This window comes from Periplaneta americana, chromosome 12, assembly GCF_040183065.1.
Source record: "Periplaneta americana isolate PAMFEO1 chromosome 12, P.americana_PAMFEO1_priV1, whole genome shotgun sequence".
In the NCBI taxonomy this organism is placed as follows: domain Eukaryota; kingdom Metazoa; phylum Arthropoda; class Insecta; order Blattodea; family Blattidae; genus Periplaneta; species Periplaneta americana.
The window spans coordinates 113138403-113156600 of NC_091128.1; the positions used below are offsets into that span (position 1 = coordinate 113138403).

The 18198-nt window shown below is 33.4% G+C and overlaps 1 long non-coding RNA gene across 1 annotated transcript in view; it reads left to right on the plus strand.

The window, feature by feature from the left end:
• The window catches only part of LOC138710078 (uncharacterized), a 736860-nt gene that overhangs the window by 535318 nt on the left and 183344 nt on the right, over positions 1–18198 (plus strand). The window contains exon 4 of the long non-coding RNA XR_011335051.1: positions 804–897. This is a non-coding gene — a long non-coding RNA (uncharacterized lncRNA). The remainder of the gene's footprint in view (positions 1–803; positions 898–18198) is intronic.

Here is an 18198-nt window from a genome sequence, read left to right on the forward strand (position 1 = left end):
TGGAGTTTTATGTGCATATTGCGTTCTAAAACAACGCTGGACAGCAGTAACACACTTCATGTCTGCCCTTGGGCAGAACACTATGAATGAATGAATTGTATTTGCCGCATGTGAAATATATCGGTATAAAATACAAGGTGATTCACTTTAGGAATCAGTTCTATAAGCCATTTCGAGCTTAAAATGTCATATGAACACGGGACCGATTATCCTTAGTTTCAAAGTTATTCGTAAAATTTCAAACGTCATACGTCATACAGTGAATCAGGCTTTGGAATTGCTTGCATCGTAATACTGAAACGTAAACTAAACGGAGGGTTGCATTGTGACGTGAAGTACGGGGAGAAGGAGAAGATAGGTGTGCCCATATTATGACTGCTGCTGCGCTCACCAGGGACAGCAGTGTCGAGGTACGGGCGCGGCATTCACATCCGTGCGGCCAAGTGCATTGAATGAAAGGACGGATATTTGAAAATTTGTTTCCAAACAGAGATATGTTTATTTTATGGTTAATACAGTACTTTGAATTAATATTTATGTATAAGTGAATAATTCTTAGTTCTGCTCAAAATCACTGCTGCTTTCGTAGAATTCAATCAGCTGTAACTCCTTAATAGTTGATAATCAGACCTATTGCCTGTAGACAATTTTGACCTATGATATTTTATGCTAAAAATTATCTATGGAACTGATTCCTAAAGCACTGGTTATTAGTCGTGAATTACCCTGTAGGTATAAGAAAAAAAAATTAATTCCTTCTGCCACATTTAAATAATTTATACCTTTATTTTATTTCATTTCAGACTCTCCATGAAAACGTAATGTTCTCAACCGAGAAGACTACGATAACTACTTGCAGGTCTTAGACGGGAAGAAGAACTTCTTTGGATCTTAACGGTGAGTAAGGACATAAAACACTCATATATCTCTGTTCTTGAATGCGTTTGCATTCGTTACTGTAGACAAGCGTTCCTGAGGACATTTGAAGAAAGAACTAAATTGCATGAAGTTCTAGAAGAACCATTCGCTACGTAACATAAGTCGAAAGTTAAAAAAGTTGAATTTACTTTCTTTCATAAAATTACGTCCCATGAATACCATTATATTAGTAAGTGATCACACATGTTACATTTCATTTTCCTTCTTGAGAGTTTTTTGAACATTTGAATAACGGTTGGCAAACATGTCCTACAGACGTATCAGTCATTAATCAAGATGGACTCCACGTCATTAAAAAGCTTGTGGTTCGCAGGATGAGTCTAGACTAAGGGAGATGAATATTTAAGAGGTGTAAATTTCTTCGAATAATTTTCTTTAGAAGGCAAGAAACGTTAGGGATCTCGTGTTGTTGATTTACAGTATGCAAAACATTCGTGTCATTGAATCGTCGTTTCGAGCTAAAGATATGAGGCCCGTTACTGAAAATCACAGTTATATCATGGGATACTAAGGCCACGCGATAGTGTAAAAAAAACAACTGGGAATTCTGTGTCAGACAGCGGAATGTTAGTGTTTTAGCCGATTGTATTTAATAATATGTCTACTTTCTTGGTTTCTGAAGTATTTTGACAGGATATGAAGGAAGAATTGGAGGAAAAATATATTCCATATGTGTGCGAGGGCGAGGTCATTTATGACAGCTGTCAGACGTACTCACACAAATTTAATTATACATGGAAACAACAAAAAATTTAGTGATGTAGTGTTAATTAGTTCCACTGGAACAGCGGTTCCCAAAGTTGGGATCGTGTAAGCAACTGAGGGAGGTCGGAGATGATTACAAAATAACACAAAAAGTTTAATTAACATACATTTATTTTGTCACCATGCGATTTCGATTTGATACCGAAATTGGAAGCTCCATTGCGTGGGAGACGCTTTCATACTAGAGTCAGGCAGACTGCCTCATATTATCGCCCGTTCTCGGTTGCGTAATCACCGCAGTCTCGTTCAGTGCGCGAGTACCTAACGTAGCCAAATGACTCATTGATAGAGAACACGAGATTCACTTGGTCCCGAGATTATATACCGATACTAAGTCACTCTCGACAGTATCGGAGGTCTAGACGGGACTGTAGTAATGATAAGAAAGCAATATCGCTCGGCCCGTGCAATCCTATAGGAAGCATTGGCTTATACATTTCCCGGTCGTTTAAATATATATCATGTCGTAGCTCCTATAATACTTAATCAATCGCGCTGTAATTTTTTGGATTGATAGCTCAATGTCTAAGGAAAGCATAGCAAAAAAAATCGAACTGAAAATCTTTTTTGGAAAGTGAGAAAAAAATATTAACTTCGATGGAGATTGATCTGTTCAGAATAGACATTTACATCTTCACCTTTGTAAGAGGCAAACTTTTTTGTTTTTCACGTTAGATGGGGGTCAAAGCGAGAGAAATGTTGATAAAGAATGGAACTTACTTTTAAAAGTAATGGCCACTCAAAATATTTACTGGTTCTCGAATAACGGCGAGTTAACCTGTTGGCGCAGAACTCATGACTCAAACGTTTGTTCCGTAAAATTCGTACGGAACCCTTCAACACATATTAAACAAGCTTTAATTAAAGAAGTATAATTATAATTAATTAAACTATCTTCAAATGCCTTGTACGGATGGTATTAAATGGTATTTTAACATAGGTAGTTTAAAATGAGGCCATATAGTCCAAGATGGTATACACTTTAAAGTAATTAGGCTATTTTTTATAGCAACTAAATAAAAAAAAAAATAGTTTGTAACACAATGATATGAAACATGAAAATATTAAAAGCTGGTTCACAATAAACTGGGAACGGAAACGGCAACGAGAACTAGAACGGAAATATTGTTAAAATAAATGTATTTAAATGTGAGCATTCACAATTAACTATTCTGAATGCTCACATTTAAATAATGTACATTTATTTTAACGTTATTTCCGTTCTCGTTTCCGTTCCATGTTTATTGTGAACCAGCCTATACTATAGAAACCTACACTTTCTATTGGTATGCACGTTATAAATTATTGTTACAGAACAATCATTATTGTATTGTAGCCATGTTGCAATATAAAATGATATGGGTCTATAAGTTATAGGAACGAGAATAACAAATTAAGAATTACTAAGATTTCTAATACGTTGTACCTAATGATAACTTACAAGACAATAATAATAAATAATAACCATCATAATAATCCTGATAATCATAATCTTAATCATCCTAATGATTACGATAATGATAATGATAACAGTGATACTCGTCGTCGTCTTCCTAACAAGTATTAGGCCGAGTGGCCTGTTACGGTCTCAAACTAGAATTTTCAGTCTATCTCTTCTTCGTACGACCTAGAGATCTTTTGCCATGAACAGAGATACTACTACTACTACTACTACTACTACTACTACTACTAATAATAATAATAATAATAATAATAATAATAATGATGATATAATGATAATAATAATAATAATAATAATAATAATAATGACAATAATAATTCATCGCTGTAGAGTAACGGTTAGCACACCTGACTGTAAAACGATCGGGTCCCGGTTCGAATCTTGGTTGGGACAAGTTAAGACTGGTTCACAATAACCCTGGAACGGAAACGACAACAATAACGGAAATATTGTTAAAATAAATGCATTTAAATGTGAGCATTCACAATTAACTTTCACGTTCCCGTTTCCGGGCTCCGGCAAGCTTCTCGTTAATTGTGAATGCTCACATTTAAATACATTTATTTTAACAATATTTCTCGTTGTCGTTTCCGTTCCCGGTTTATTGTGAACCATCCTTTACCTGGCTAAGGTTTCTCGCCTCAACCCATTGAGAGCAAATTCTAGGTAACTTTCGGCGCTGGAGCCTGGACTCATTTCGCTGGCATTATCATCTCATTCAGACGCTAGATAGCTATAGAAGTTGATAAAGCGTCGTAAAGTAACTAATTAAATAATAATAATAATAATAATAATAATAACCCTCTTTTATTCTCTGTTATTATGATAAAGCAAATATAAATGACACTCGGGAGGAAACGCAGAATAAACATGGGGGAAATGCTTGTTATTATTCGGTTGAGAAGCTTTTGTCATCCAGCCTGCTCTAAAAAAACTTGAAAGTTAGAATTTATAAAACAGTTATATTACCGGTTGTTCTGTATGGTTGTGAAATTTGGACTCTCACTTTGAGAGAGGAACAGAGGTTAAGGGTGTTCGAGAATAAGATTCTTAGGAAGATATTTGGGGCTAAGAGGGATGGAGAATGGAGGAAGTTGCACAACTTAGAACTGCACGCATTGTACTCCTCACCTGACATAATTAGGAATATTAAATTCAGAGGTTTGAGATGGGCAGAACATCTAGCACGTATGGGCGAATCCAGAAATGCATATAATGTGTTAGTTGGATGGCCGGAGGGAAAAGACGTTTGGAGAGGCAGAGACGTAGATGGAAAGATAATATAAAAATGGATTTAATGGTAGAGATTGGATTAATCTTGCTCAGGATAGAGACCAATGGCGGGCTTATGTGAGAGCGGCAATGAACCTCCGGGTTCCTTAAAACGCATTTGTAAGTAATTATGATCAATTTATGAAAGGATCTACTCTCTTTCGTAATTCTGTCCTTCCTCTTGCAAAAGTGTTTCCATTTCACATTCAGCATTTTATCAGTTGGGAAACAAAAATATCTTTTGTCAGAGTCTTTGGTCCTTTATAATAATATAAATAAGTATTAATTATTTTATTTCGTCCTTACATAGCGCAATAATTACCCATGCTGATGAAGATGCCGTTGCATAAGAACGAAACGTCCAGATGTGAACGCGCAATAATAATAATAATAATAATAATAATAATAATACAGTCGTGTGATATCCGTTACTATAGCGTACACAAAACACTATCGAATGATTCAATATGGAATGTCAACGAAATGCTGATAGCGAGAAAGTATATCATAGCTCCAATCATAACTTATTGTTTTAGACTAGCTTAGGATTAGGTAACGACTGAAAGTGCTGCATTATTTTGTTTCTCCAGAAAGGCAATAAATAGTTCATTAAAATAGTGTGACTTCTGTAAGAATGTTGACAATCATAATGTGCTGTATTATTGCATACCACACTGCTGTGCCTTCTTAAATTACTTTATGATCATTAATATTTCAGAAAGAGTCACGAATTGCAGTGATGAGCTGCAATTAAAGGCTGGTTCACAATAAACCGAAAACGGAAACGATAACAAAAGAGAGAACGGAAATAATGTTAAAATGAATGTATTTAAATGTGAGCATTCACAATTCGCATTTAAATACATTTATTTTAACAATATTTCCGTTCTCGTTCTCGTTGTCGTTTTTGTTCCCGATTTATTGTGAACCAGCCTTAAACCGGCAGTCAGTGTACGCATTTCATAACGATAAGTCGGCCGTGCGATAACAGGCCGGGACCCGGTATTTCTCGTTTCCGAGAGTGCCAATCTCGAGAATACGATTCTCGGAACTGGCGTTAACGGCCAGCTAGTATCGCCTACGAGAACGAGCGGGAGTAAGAGGCTGTTTGCCCGACTCTATTTCATACACGGGAAAACATAGCCAACGCAGTGCGACGCGAGATTGCCAGATTGGACAATGGAGCAGCTGATGGTATTGGTCGTTTTCCTCATCGTTGGAAGCGAACAGTTGATTGCCTTGGAGAGTATTTTGAAGGATCTTAATATGTTCAAAATGTATTAATGTGCGTGCAAACGTTTTTTAATGTGTTAATGTGCATGGAAACTATTGTCCTCAACATTATGACATCTCACTACATCTCGCCAAAATATTGTAAAAAATTGTATAAAATTGTAAAATTGCAAACATTTTAAAATAGTGTAAAAATTGTAGTTGTAATTGTATTCCTGTAAAATTTTGACTTGTTCCATATCTTAAAGCTTCATTGCTAATGTAAGATCTACGGAATATAATACATGAAATTAAATGGAAAAATAACATTTTCTTAATTTTTACTCTTCTCCCTTGTCTACAATACGTCCTGAGAAACTCATGCAACAGACATGATTGGTAAAGTACATTATTTATTTTCACATGTGTAGGCCTATAATGAAATGTTTGTATAACAACGCATTTTCCTAAAAACATAGTTGCCATGCCTTAGTAAGTGGCAAGGAGGAATGAAATATATAATTACGGTTTAATTTATAGATAAGAGGTCACTAAATAATGTAAGATTACAATAATTTACATACAAATTAAAAAAGGATCCTAATATTTCTGTACTGTGTAAATATTTTTGCTACAGAGCAAACTTATCTTTCAACTAAATAGGAATCCACAACACAAAGAAACAAATAAAGAGAGAAAATAAGGAAGAAAATGAAAAAGATACAAGCATTTAAATGTACGTAATTTCTGTTGTACTTGGTTCTCTTTTTATATAGCACTACAAATATTATGAACAAATGGCATAATGTACATATAGTCAGTATCAAAAATCGTTGTCAATGAAAAAATGAAAGGAGAAAAGATGGTGTGAAGGGTGAAGCAGAGAAGTAAGTGCATAAATAAAACTAGCTTGAAAGAAGAAAGAAATGTAGAAATACGAGGATAGAAAAATAGGATCAGGGATGGAAGACAAACACAAAGTAGAGAAGAAAGAACGAAAATCAATAGGAAAGAAATACATAAATATAATAGAAGAGAGGAATGCCAAAATAAAAAGACTCGAAATAAAAATACTAACAACATTCCACGTAAAATTATCTTTGGAATGATATGCTTTCAAGTTTACATTTTTACTCATTTTTATTTTTCAGAACGATGTAGAAATTTTGATTAGTAGACTGTCCACATTGCGACTTCTTCGTTGTTTATTCCAGTCTATTGAGCTTTGGCTGTGTATATCTTGTTATCTTGTTATTATTGTCACGGATTGTGACTGTTGGTTTACGAATACCAAAATAAAAATACTGAAAATAAAAAATATGCATTACTAACGACATCCCATGTAAAATGTCTTTGGTATTTTATGCTTTCAAGGTTTACATTTTTACTCATATTTATTTTTCAGAACGATGTAAAAATTTCGATTGCGACTTCTTCGTTGCTTATTCCAGTCTGTTGAGCTTTGGCGTGTATGTCTTGTTATCGTTGTCACGGATTGTGACTGTTGGATTACGAGCTAGCTAATGGGACAGTGGGATTTACTTCCCAGTCAGTCGGACGGCGCTGTAAGCCTCCGTGACGCGCTCAATCAGAAAGAAACTTCCCATCTGCTTCATTCGTTTAAGCAGGTAATACATGATTGCACTGCAAATGGATTACTACGACCACTGTGTTATTCACGATGTCATCCATGACAACATGTGAAACTCATTAAAATTACATGGTTTTATGCATGCTCGTACTGAAGCGAAAGGGATTATTATTTTATTAAACTTTGACGACAGATATGGGCAGATTGTAAACTACCGTAAATTGGGATGCTATGCTACTGAAGGAATTAGGTATAAAAATCCAACTGTTGACTATATTTACTCGAATAAACAACGAAGAAAATTGGATTAGTACAGGTTAGTCATAATTGTATTAGTTATACATCTTGATTACACAACTTTTATCACTATATCACTTCGGAAAAGATATTATGTGTCTTTCACGTGTTCAATTTTATATTACTTTATTAACATGTTTCGGCCTGCTATTGACCATCTTCAGAACTGGTTGTTGCTGGTCTTGGCGTCTTTTGTTTTGTTTACTGTGGGGATGTGTTTGTGTAGTGTAATGTGGAGTCAAAGAGTGTGTGTTCTGAAATTGAATTGTGTGTTGAGAATTTCATTTGGATGTGTTCTTGTGTGTCTGTATATTTCGTATTGTTCTAGTGTGTTTAGTTTGTGGTCTTTTGGTTGAATGTATAGAATTTACATATCTGTGTTGATGTCTCTATAGGTGTGGTTAGCTTTTGTGATGTGTTCTGCATATGTGGAAGTCTTTTGTAATTTTGTTATGGCTGTGATGTGTTCTTTGTAACGTGTTTGAAATGATCTGTCTTTCTGTCCTATGTAGAAGTAAAATATTAACTAATTGAAATGCAAGTGTATCAAAATGAGATAACTGATCCGAAATTAAAGTGTTGGCAAAGTCCCCAACCAAAGAAAAATATAACTATCAGAATACAGCTAAATTAGAATTGTTGGTACCTGTTACAGATTTTTCGGAACCTAGTATGTGGCCTCCAATGAATTTAGAACGTAAACTTCATATAATTAGAAACTAGTGAAAATATCTGCCAAACGAAAGAAACTACTGATGTAGCTCAAGCGGAAGACTCATTTCCAGACAGATCTGGAGCTATATTCGGGAGTGTGTTCAATTCTGGCTTGGTCAGATTGATTACTTTGTTGAGTTCCCCTCGAGGTATTTGCCAGTGCATGATGAATTTCAGGTAAATACAAGCGAATTATTGATCTAATTTCAACAAATGTCATCTTACTATCAACGATTCCACCTACGCTAGGTTACCTAGTAGTTGATATAGCTAAATATTATGAATAGGGACCATTTTAGGTTTTTGGAATAGGTGAATTAGGTTTTTTAGGTTTTATGTCCATCCTGTGAAAGGGGCCGCAAAAACTGCCCGATCGTTAAAAATGTATCCTTACAGTTATTCTTAAAAAATAAATATATATTTATTAAGGCAAGTTGGACCACGAAACTGACCTTTTTCAAGAATCAAAGTATTTATCAAAATTTATAAGATTCGAAATTTTTGCTCCTTCCCCTTTAACATTATTTGTAGTTTGAATAAATTATTGTAACAATTAACATTTTATCTAATATCATTTGTCTTAATATAACTACATAAATTTCAATTTTCAATAGATAAAAGACACAGTACACACAACTTTTGAATTAAATTTGTTCAAACTTGATCAAGAATTATTTGAAAAAGTAACAAACAAACCAAACAACATTATTTACTGGTACTGCTCCTGTTTGCAATATATGACCAAATACTTTTCAAGATTCTCGACTGAGAAGTTTTTTCTGTTGTCTCTCAAAATACATTTGAAGGACGAAAAGGTTCTTTTGACAGAACATGACGTCCTAGGTGCAAATTTCATCGCTGTCACTGCAGCAGATACCCACGGTAGTCTAACTGACAATCGGAAGCTTTCCCTCTGGAGAATGGAGCAATCATTTTTTCAAACCCTGGAATCACCCGCAATAGCATACTTTCTTCAGTTTTAATGTGTCAGCTTCATCCACGGGTTCTGGTACTTGTTTCTGTAGAAGTGAGTCAATTACATTGCATCTTTCAGTTGTAGTGACGAAGATTCCAAGTACTTGATATATTTTGGAAGATCACTGAAATGTGCCTTGAGAAAAGCAAGGGAACCATAGATGAAGTCACTGCTAAGTACAGATTTTGCCTTAGGGATTGAGGCAGCCTCCTCCACATCGAGAGTGTTCTTTCCTCTCTCTCTCTCTCTCTCTCTCTCTGTCTCTGTCTCTGTCGTGTTATTTCTCTCAAAATAAAAAAAAAATCAATATATAACGCAGTAAATACAGGATAACGCTTATTAGCAATTATTTAGGTTTTTTTTAGATACTAAGGTCCAATTTAGGTTCTTTTAGGTTCAACAGAATTCACATATACGACTTCTACGATCATGATTCGGACAAGTATTGAAGAAAATAGGACTTCAAAAGCAAGAAAAATAAACAGGTAAAAACTACAAATCAGGTCCCTAATTATGAATATTCATACTCAAAGCGTATTTATGCATATAGAAATGGGCATAAGCCCTATAAAAAGAAATGTTTACTCGACATGTGAATGAAAAAGTGCAAACACGAGAACGGTTGATGTACTCAAAACTCCAAAGTCCGTTTCTTCCGTTTACCTTTAAGCTATTTCATTCAAATGAAAACTGTTACGTCCATGGCTTCAGCGATTGAAAAAATAGCCCAAAACTCGCAGAACATCAGACTTCATTTTGATCTTTGGAACAATATAATAAGAGCTATGTTATCAGGGGAAATACGCTTGGCAAAATAGATTCCGTTCTTCACCAAGAATGTGATAGAAATGTTTACTGCTGGCACGAGGTTCTAGGAAATTCTGTGAAATTAATTAAGTTTATAAATAGAACTCATGGGTTAGCGTTTCGTGGTAGTGGAAATGTGAAATATTTTGATTAATCCTATACAATATATCACGCATATTAATTAACTGGCATTCATAATAAGGTTCCGTTATATTCCGAAAGGTTGAAAATTTTATTAAGAGTGGGAAAATATGGATAAGAGCGCAGTTTTACTATGATGCTTATGTTTACGTAGAACTACTTGTCGGTGTGATCACCTGTCGATAGGTGTATCAGTATAGCTTCACTGTGACGCATATCTTTACGTAGAACTACATGTGAGTGCGATCATTGCAAGGGGATACAAAAGGAAAGGACGGCAAGAAGAACAAATTAATACTATTATGACAAGTGAAATAAAAGGAGAATACAAGGAAAACAAGAGAAAGACAAGGAGAGTAAGGAAAATATATGGAGAAAAAAAAGAGAGGCAATGAGAACAACGGTAATATAAGGAAAATAATGCGAATACAAGGAGAAAAGGGGAATAGAGGCAGAACAAGGGAAATTAATTCAATTATGGTATATTTAACGACACTCGCAACTGCCGAGGTTATATCAGCGTCGCCGGTGTGTCGGAATTTTGTCACGCAGGAGTTCTTTTACATGCCAGTAAATCTACTGACATGAGTCTGTCGCATTTGAGCACACTTAAATGCCATCGACCTGGGCCGGGATCGAATCCGCAACCTCGAGCACAGAAGGCCAGCGCTATACCAACTGCGCTACCGAGGCCAACACAAGGGAAATAGAAGGGGGAAAAGAACAAGTACAAGGAAAACAATGCGAGTACATGGAGAGAAAGTTGAATAGAAGGCGAATAAGGTGAATACAGTACAATAAGAACAGAAGAAATACAAAAATGACAAGAGGAAAACAGGAATAACAAATGGAGTACCAGAAGGACAAGGGGATTACAAAGAAAACAAGGGGATGTAAAGATAAAAGTGAAAGATGAGGAGAATAAGGGGAATGTAATGAGAACAGATGGAATACAAGAATGACGATAGAAAAACAAGATTGAAGCATGGAGTACCAGGAGACAAGAGGAATATAAGAAAAACAAGGAGATATAAGAATAAAATGAGAGTCAAGGATAATAAGGGGAATACAATGAGAACAAGGGGTATACAAGAAGAAGTACGAAAACGATGGCAATACAAGAAGAAGGATAGGAATATAAGAAGAATTAGAGAAATACAAGAACAACACGGGAAATCCGAGAAGAACAAGGGAATAGGAGTACAAGGAGAAGGTAAGGAGGACCACGGAAAGCAATGAGGAAAAGGGGAAGATAATGAAGACAAGGGGAGGACAAGGATAACATGGGAATACAAGAAGAAGAGAGGAAATACAAGAACAATTTTTTTCATTTTCAAATAGAGATCAATTCACAAGTTATCCTCCCCATACCTAGTGCGGAGAAAGACGTACTTCAAGGTCAAAATCACTCTCCAATGGAATAAATGCTTTTAAAAATTCTTTCCTAGTTGGATATTCCACTACAAGACATGCGGGCTCATATTTAAAGACAATGCATCCGATATCTCGAAACGATATGGGGAACTACAAGTTTTAACCTAGAATCGCAATATATTAGCAGAGTATATTCCTTGGACAACGCATTCACTCAATGTAGCAAGTTTTGATGCTGCCAAGTGCTGTTTATGATCAACGAAACTATTTATATTTATCCAGGAACTACAGGCGGTTTTTAGTTGTTCTTCCTCGAGAGAACTTGTAGTAGAAAAAAAGTCAATGAAAGTGACAGTGAAATAAAACGTCTTCCTAAGAGACTGTCCACTATACGACGGTCAGCGAGATGGAATGCTTTAAGAGCTTTAGTGAAAAACTGTTGGAGCCCTTATGAAGTCTTGAAAGATAAAGGAAATAGGACAAAAAAAAAAAAAGACGTGAAATGAAACTCATGTATTCTGCCAACAAATTTAATATGTTAAAGACTTATTCCTGCTATAGTTTGATGCACAACCCACCGTTTCCAAAGTACTGAAACTATGCAAGGGTTCTGAACTGACTTGAATGACACTGTAAATATGTACAATCTTCAATCTTTCACAGGATACAATCAGAAGGATAGAGAAAAGACTGCTAATATTTATGAAGGAATGGGCATGGCGCTAAGAAAAAAATGAGTCTTATAAATTTGATTTAAACGAACAAGGTAAAGAAAACTGTGCCATGATGAGAATAAAAGTAGCTAATATACACAAGACGACAATATTCACTTTAGGGGGAAACTCCATTGAAGATCATGAATATTTTCAAAATAACAAGTTTATTGGTTATTTCACTCCTTTAGAATGTATATTTTCAAACTCCAAGTAGATTTACAGGGTGATCCGTTTTGGTATGGATAAAATAAAAACCCGTAAAACATTTACTAATGAACTTTGTTTGTTAAAACTTTGTGCATAAACACTGAAAGATGGGAGATTCCTCAGAGCTCAACATGACCTTCATTGCGCACCCTGCACAACTCAAACGGAGATGCAATTCAGCCCACGTCCGTTGTAACATAGGAGGGGTGATTTGTTGAAAAGCACGAATAATTTTTACTCTCAGATCATCAATTTTCCTGGGTTCCATTTTGAAAATGCATTCTGGAGAATGTAAGAAGAACGTACGAAATGCAGTATGTCTCGACATATGATGGTATACCGAAAGTCTTGTTCTGAAGACCATCGCACTGAAAGCCTAATATTGCATATAAATATATTGGAAATGGACATGTATTTAGAAAGAACAACAAATTGAATGTTATATAGAATAATAACAATGTACAAACCCAAATATTTCAGAAGGAAAGAAGGACCTTTCAAACGACTGCCGTTTAAGACCGAACCACTTCTACAAATTCATGGGATTATAATTTTAAAATTGCTGTGCAATAAATTAAAATGAACTAATATTAAATTTGTTTAGGTGCAAATGATATTAAAGTAATCCATAATCAACTTCTTCTGACATTCAACTTGGATTACCTATTCGTTAGTGTTGATGACACGTTTTTGTTCACGCCGAGCACTTCAGAATAAATTTCTGGTGCTATAATATTGAGATGCATTGTGGTAGTGATTTGTTACATCTGCCAGCGTCATTGATGTGTGCGAACTCAGCACGACATCCAGTTGCTGCTAAAAATCTTATTTCAGTTCTCACAATCAATATCCGTCAAAGTTAATCTGACAATGAGACGTAGAGTTATTGCATTACGAAGTACAACAGCACGCTTGCAAGACTGAAGCTTCTCTTGTCCTCACATTGCCCGATATTAATTTATTATTCATAGTAGGAAATGCACGATAGAAATTCTGAAGTCACAAAATACAGTAGCTTGACGTGACACAGCGATATTGTGTATCTATCTGTGAGTGCAAGAAATAAAGAAAGAGTATAAAGTTAGAAAAGAAGGAAAACTCGAGTAGAAGAGACATTAAGAATTCGTAATGTATATGAATGAACTTCTGTGAAAGTGATAAGTGGAACGAAATAAGTGATCGATTGGTTAAGTGTTTTGGTAAGTTGAAATGGGTTGTGCTGGATTGAAGTTTTGACAAAGTGGTTTGGTTTGATGCTTGACCTTGACTGGATTTGATTTTGTGATTAATTTGATTGTATTTGATTTTATTTATTCGTACAATTTGATTTCATTAGATTTAAGCGTTTTTTGGTTTGTTATTTGACCTTGGCTGGATTATTTATTTACTTATTTATTTTTTTACTTATTCATTTATTTATTTATTCATTTATTCACTTATTAATTTATTCATTTATTCATTCATTTATTTATTTATTCATTTATTTATTTTATTTATTTATTCATTCATTATTTATTTATTTATTTTATTCATTTATTTATTTTATTTATTTTATTAATTTTATTTATTCACTTTATTCTATTTATTTATTTACTTATTTATTTACTTATTTATTATTCGTTTATTTACTTATTTATTTATTCATTCAATAATTTATTTATTTATTTATTCAATCATTTATTTATTTATTCATTCAATCATTATTTATTTATTTATTTATTCATTTATTTTATCATATTTATTTATTTAATTATTTACTTATTTATTTACTTATTTATTTATTTATCTATCCATCTATCTATCTGTCTGTCTGTATGTCTGTCTCTGTCTGTCTGTTTGTTTATTTACTTATTTATTTTCTTATTTATTTATTTATTCATTTATTAATTAATTAATTTATTTATTTATTTTATTCTATTTATTTATTTATATACTTATTCATTTATTTATTTACTTATTTATTAATTTATTTACTTATTTATTTATTAATTTATTTACTTATTTATTTATTCATTTATTAATTACTTAATTTATTTATTTATTTATTTATTTATTTATTTATTTATTTTATTCATTCATTATTTATTTATTTATTTTATCCTATTTATTTATTTACTTATTTATTTATTTATTTACTTATCTATCTATCTATCTATCTATCTATCTATCTATCTATCTATCTATCTATCTATCTATCTATCTATCTATATATCTATCTATCTATCTATCTATCTGTCTGTCTGTCTGTCTGTCTGTCTGTCTGTCTGTCTGTCTGTCTGTCTGTCTGTGTATCTATCCGTCTGTCTGTCTGTCTTTCTGTCTGTCTATTTACTTATTTATTTTTTACTTATTTATTTATTTACTTATTTATTTATTCATTTATTTATTTATTCATTTATTTATTTATTCATTTATTTATTTATTTATGTTATTTATTTTATTCATTTATTTATTCATTCATTATTTATTTAGTGATTTATTTTATTTATTTTATTTATTTATTTTATTTATTCTATTTATTTACTTATATATTTGTTTATTTATTTATTTATTTACTTACTTAATTATATATTTATTTACTTATTTATTTATTTATTTATTTATTTGGTTATTTATTTATTTAGTTATTTAGTTATTTATTTATTTATTTATTTATTTATTTATTTATTTATTTATTTATTTATTTATTTATTTACCTAGATTCATATACAATATACGCTTTAAGATTCAAATGAATTACACTTGATTCTGTTGAGTTAATGGCTGTTTTTGTTTAGAATGGGCTGGATAGATTGAGTTTATTTTGACTTAATTTATATTGCTTCAGATCGAATGGGTACTGAATTGATTGAATAGGACTATGCCACCTGTGTGAAATAGAACGTGTAATTGAGTGAGAGTAAGAAGAGAAATGTGAATTTCATGAAAGAATGCATAAGCTCAGGCAAGTGTGGTAGAGCACGCATGAGCAAACATTTTTCTATGCATACCAAGTAGTATCGCATAAATTTTAATTTCATAAATTTGAAATTGGTCGTTCCTGTATTCAGCACATTAACCTGTATGTAAATAACGTCTCTCGAGGGCTGTGAGAAGTGAATTTTAGTTGCCATATGTTAAAGCGAACACTCTACAGTCTAAGACAGCGATGTCAAGGTCAAGAGCACGTAGAACGTTCTGCGTGCGATCAAGCGCTCACTGGGTGCAATGAATCTGTTCTGCAGGCAAAGCAGTGAATAAGAAGGGGTGAGCAAAGTGAACTCCATTGGCCTATCACTGCAAGATGGACGAATTAAACTGTTTTTAAATAATAGATAACGTGTTACATTCATACAAGACAACAAGAAATCAGAACATGTTGCGTAGAGTGTGCCTCTCTAATAAATGCAATGAATTATAAAATAGCAGGCTACAATAAATAGTAAACATAGCTTCTCCTTAACTTACATAGTTTCAGATAATAGCTAGAATATAATTAATTTTTATATAATTACCTAATATTCCAACTAGTATAAAACCACTGTTTTCCTGTTTTAAACTTACCAATACAAAAGTAAAAGATATTACAGGTCATTGTGCATACGGAAAAATGAAATAATAGGCCTACAACAAATGATAAACATAGTATATTTTCTTTATTTTAGCGGTTTTAGATAATGAGGCCTCCCTAATTAATTATTACGTAACTGTTACAAACTTAATAATGTACTTATTATATGAACAGCACATTTCTAGAAACAAATTTAAATTTCTGACTTCTCGTCTACTAGTAATACAGAAGTGTTTTTTCTTGTTTTAGCGAACACCAACCTTTTTATATCCGGCGAAATTATGCTGCCTGCAGCATGACGTAGCATAGCACGCGTATTATCATCCGATAATCTTGATATTAGTTTTGGTTTTGTGAGGTTCATAAGTGAGGAAAATTGCTCACATACGTGCTTATTGCCAAATATAGAAATAATTTGCGCCGCAAATATTCATACCCTGAATATATTACCCGACAAAGCGAACTTCCAATTTGGCTCTTTTCACGCAATTCAAAGAACGTGGAGAGAACTTTTCCTCGCTTAACCAAAGAACATCACAATGGTAAGGAACAATGTCAAACTGAAAATCTATGGACGACATATATTCACAATTTTTTGGATAGAATTCGTAACGAGTCTACGCTATTAGCATCACACTCTTTTTGTACTTTATTCTGTAAACTTAAATGCAATGCAGTGAGGAAGAACCTCTACAGTACATCGAAACATATATTTATTTATTACTATTTAATGTCAATAAAACAACAAAATTTCAATACATCATTATGTACACCAATTAATAATTTCAGGCGTTTCACATAGCTTCTCTTTGTAGCTAAATGTTTTCCATATATCAGACAAAGAACTCATAAGAAGTCAAGAGTCCAGTCAGCCTAAAACTTGCTCAACGACTTCTTCATTAATGCGTAATGTACAACCCTTGAGTTCATCAGTGACTTGTACCTGCGTGCCGTACGTGCTCTGAAGAGCGCATACAGGCGATGAGGCACGCTTCGCTCTCGTTGACATCACTGGACTCTAAGAATTCTTACTGGAGAGGAACGGAAAGGGTATCTTAAATCATCCTTATAAACCCCCACTTAAACTGCATAAAACGTAATTAATTCTAGTAAGTATCATAAATTTAAGCATTGATTTAAACTGAGTTTGGTAGATGCTTAATAAACATATCGATTCCCTGTAAAACAGTGAATGTTAGAGAAAAAATATATTCAGATTTTTCAAATCTATCCTCATGATCTATTTCCATTCTCATTTTGGTGCAGAGGTTACCATCCACTCTCTATATGTAGCATATGCACGAAATCATATGTATAGAACGTCAACATAGAGTTCAATTAAATTTTTTTAGCTATTCTTCGCCACTCAGAGCTCTAGATGCCGATGTTCTTAAAAGAGAACACGAATACTCTGAGAGATGACGTCACAGAGCACTGATCTTGTCGATCACTGATCTAATCTAATATAATATTACCGTTTTTTTTTTGTTCTGTTTTCCAATGAAGCTCGGTTTCTCTTGCATGATAGTATTGACATATGCCAGAAATGTGTGAAAATTGAAAGCAGACAGTTTCAACATTTCCTTGCGTGACATGGGTGAGTATAAAACTTTTTTAAGGATAAAAATGAATAATATTTTGTTAGACACACACTCTAGTGTTGCGAATTTAATCGCCAAAACTAGTTTCTTTTCGAGTATTGAAGTACTGGCTTATGGTTAACTATTATCGACAAGAAGTGATAATGCTCTTCCCCTGTAAGCGGTATAGAGACTTCACAGCACGATTTGTAAGTTCTTTTTCGCTGTAGTAGATCTACGATGAAGTTTCAATGTCTTCCTATTATTTTATTCACCGTCTCGTCTTGGAATTCTGTAACGGCACTTCTGTGGCATGAGTTAGTTCTTTTTGCACGTGTGCGGTGATAAGGGGTTGAATTTTTATACTTTTTGACCTAGTAGTACTTTCATGGAACAGATTCGAGAGTCTTCTTAGAGATGAGCTGAATGGGGTAGATACAACTCCTGTTTTTTTTTTCTACAGTTTCTTACGTCATACAATATACAGATTTACAAAATTGTATTTATTTTTTCAACGAAAATATTCTTTTCTTTTGTAGATCTTCTTGCACTGTCGATTCAAATTAACTAAAAAAATCTTTTACATCCTTTCCAA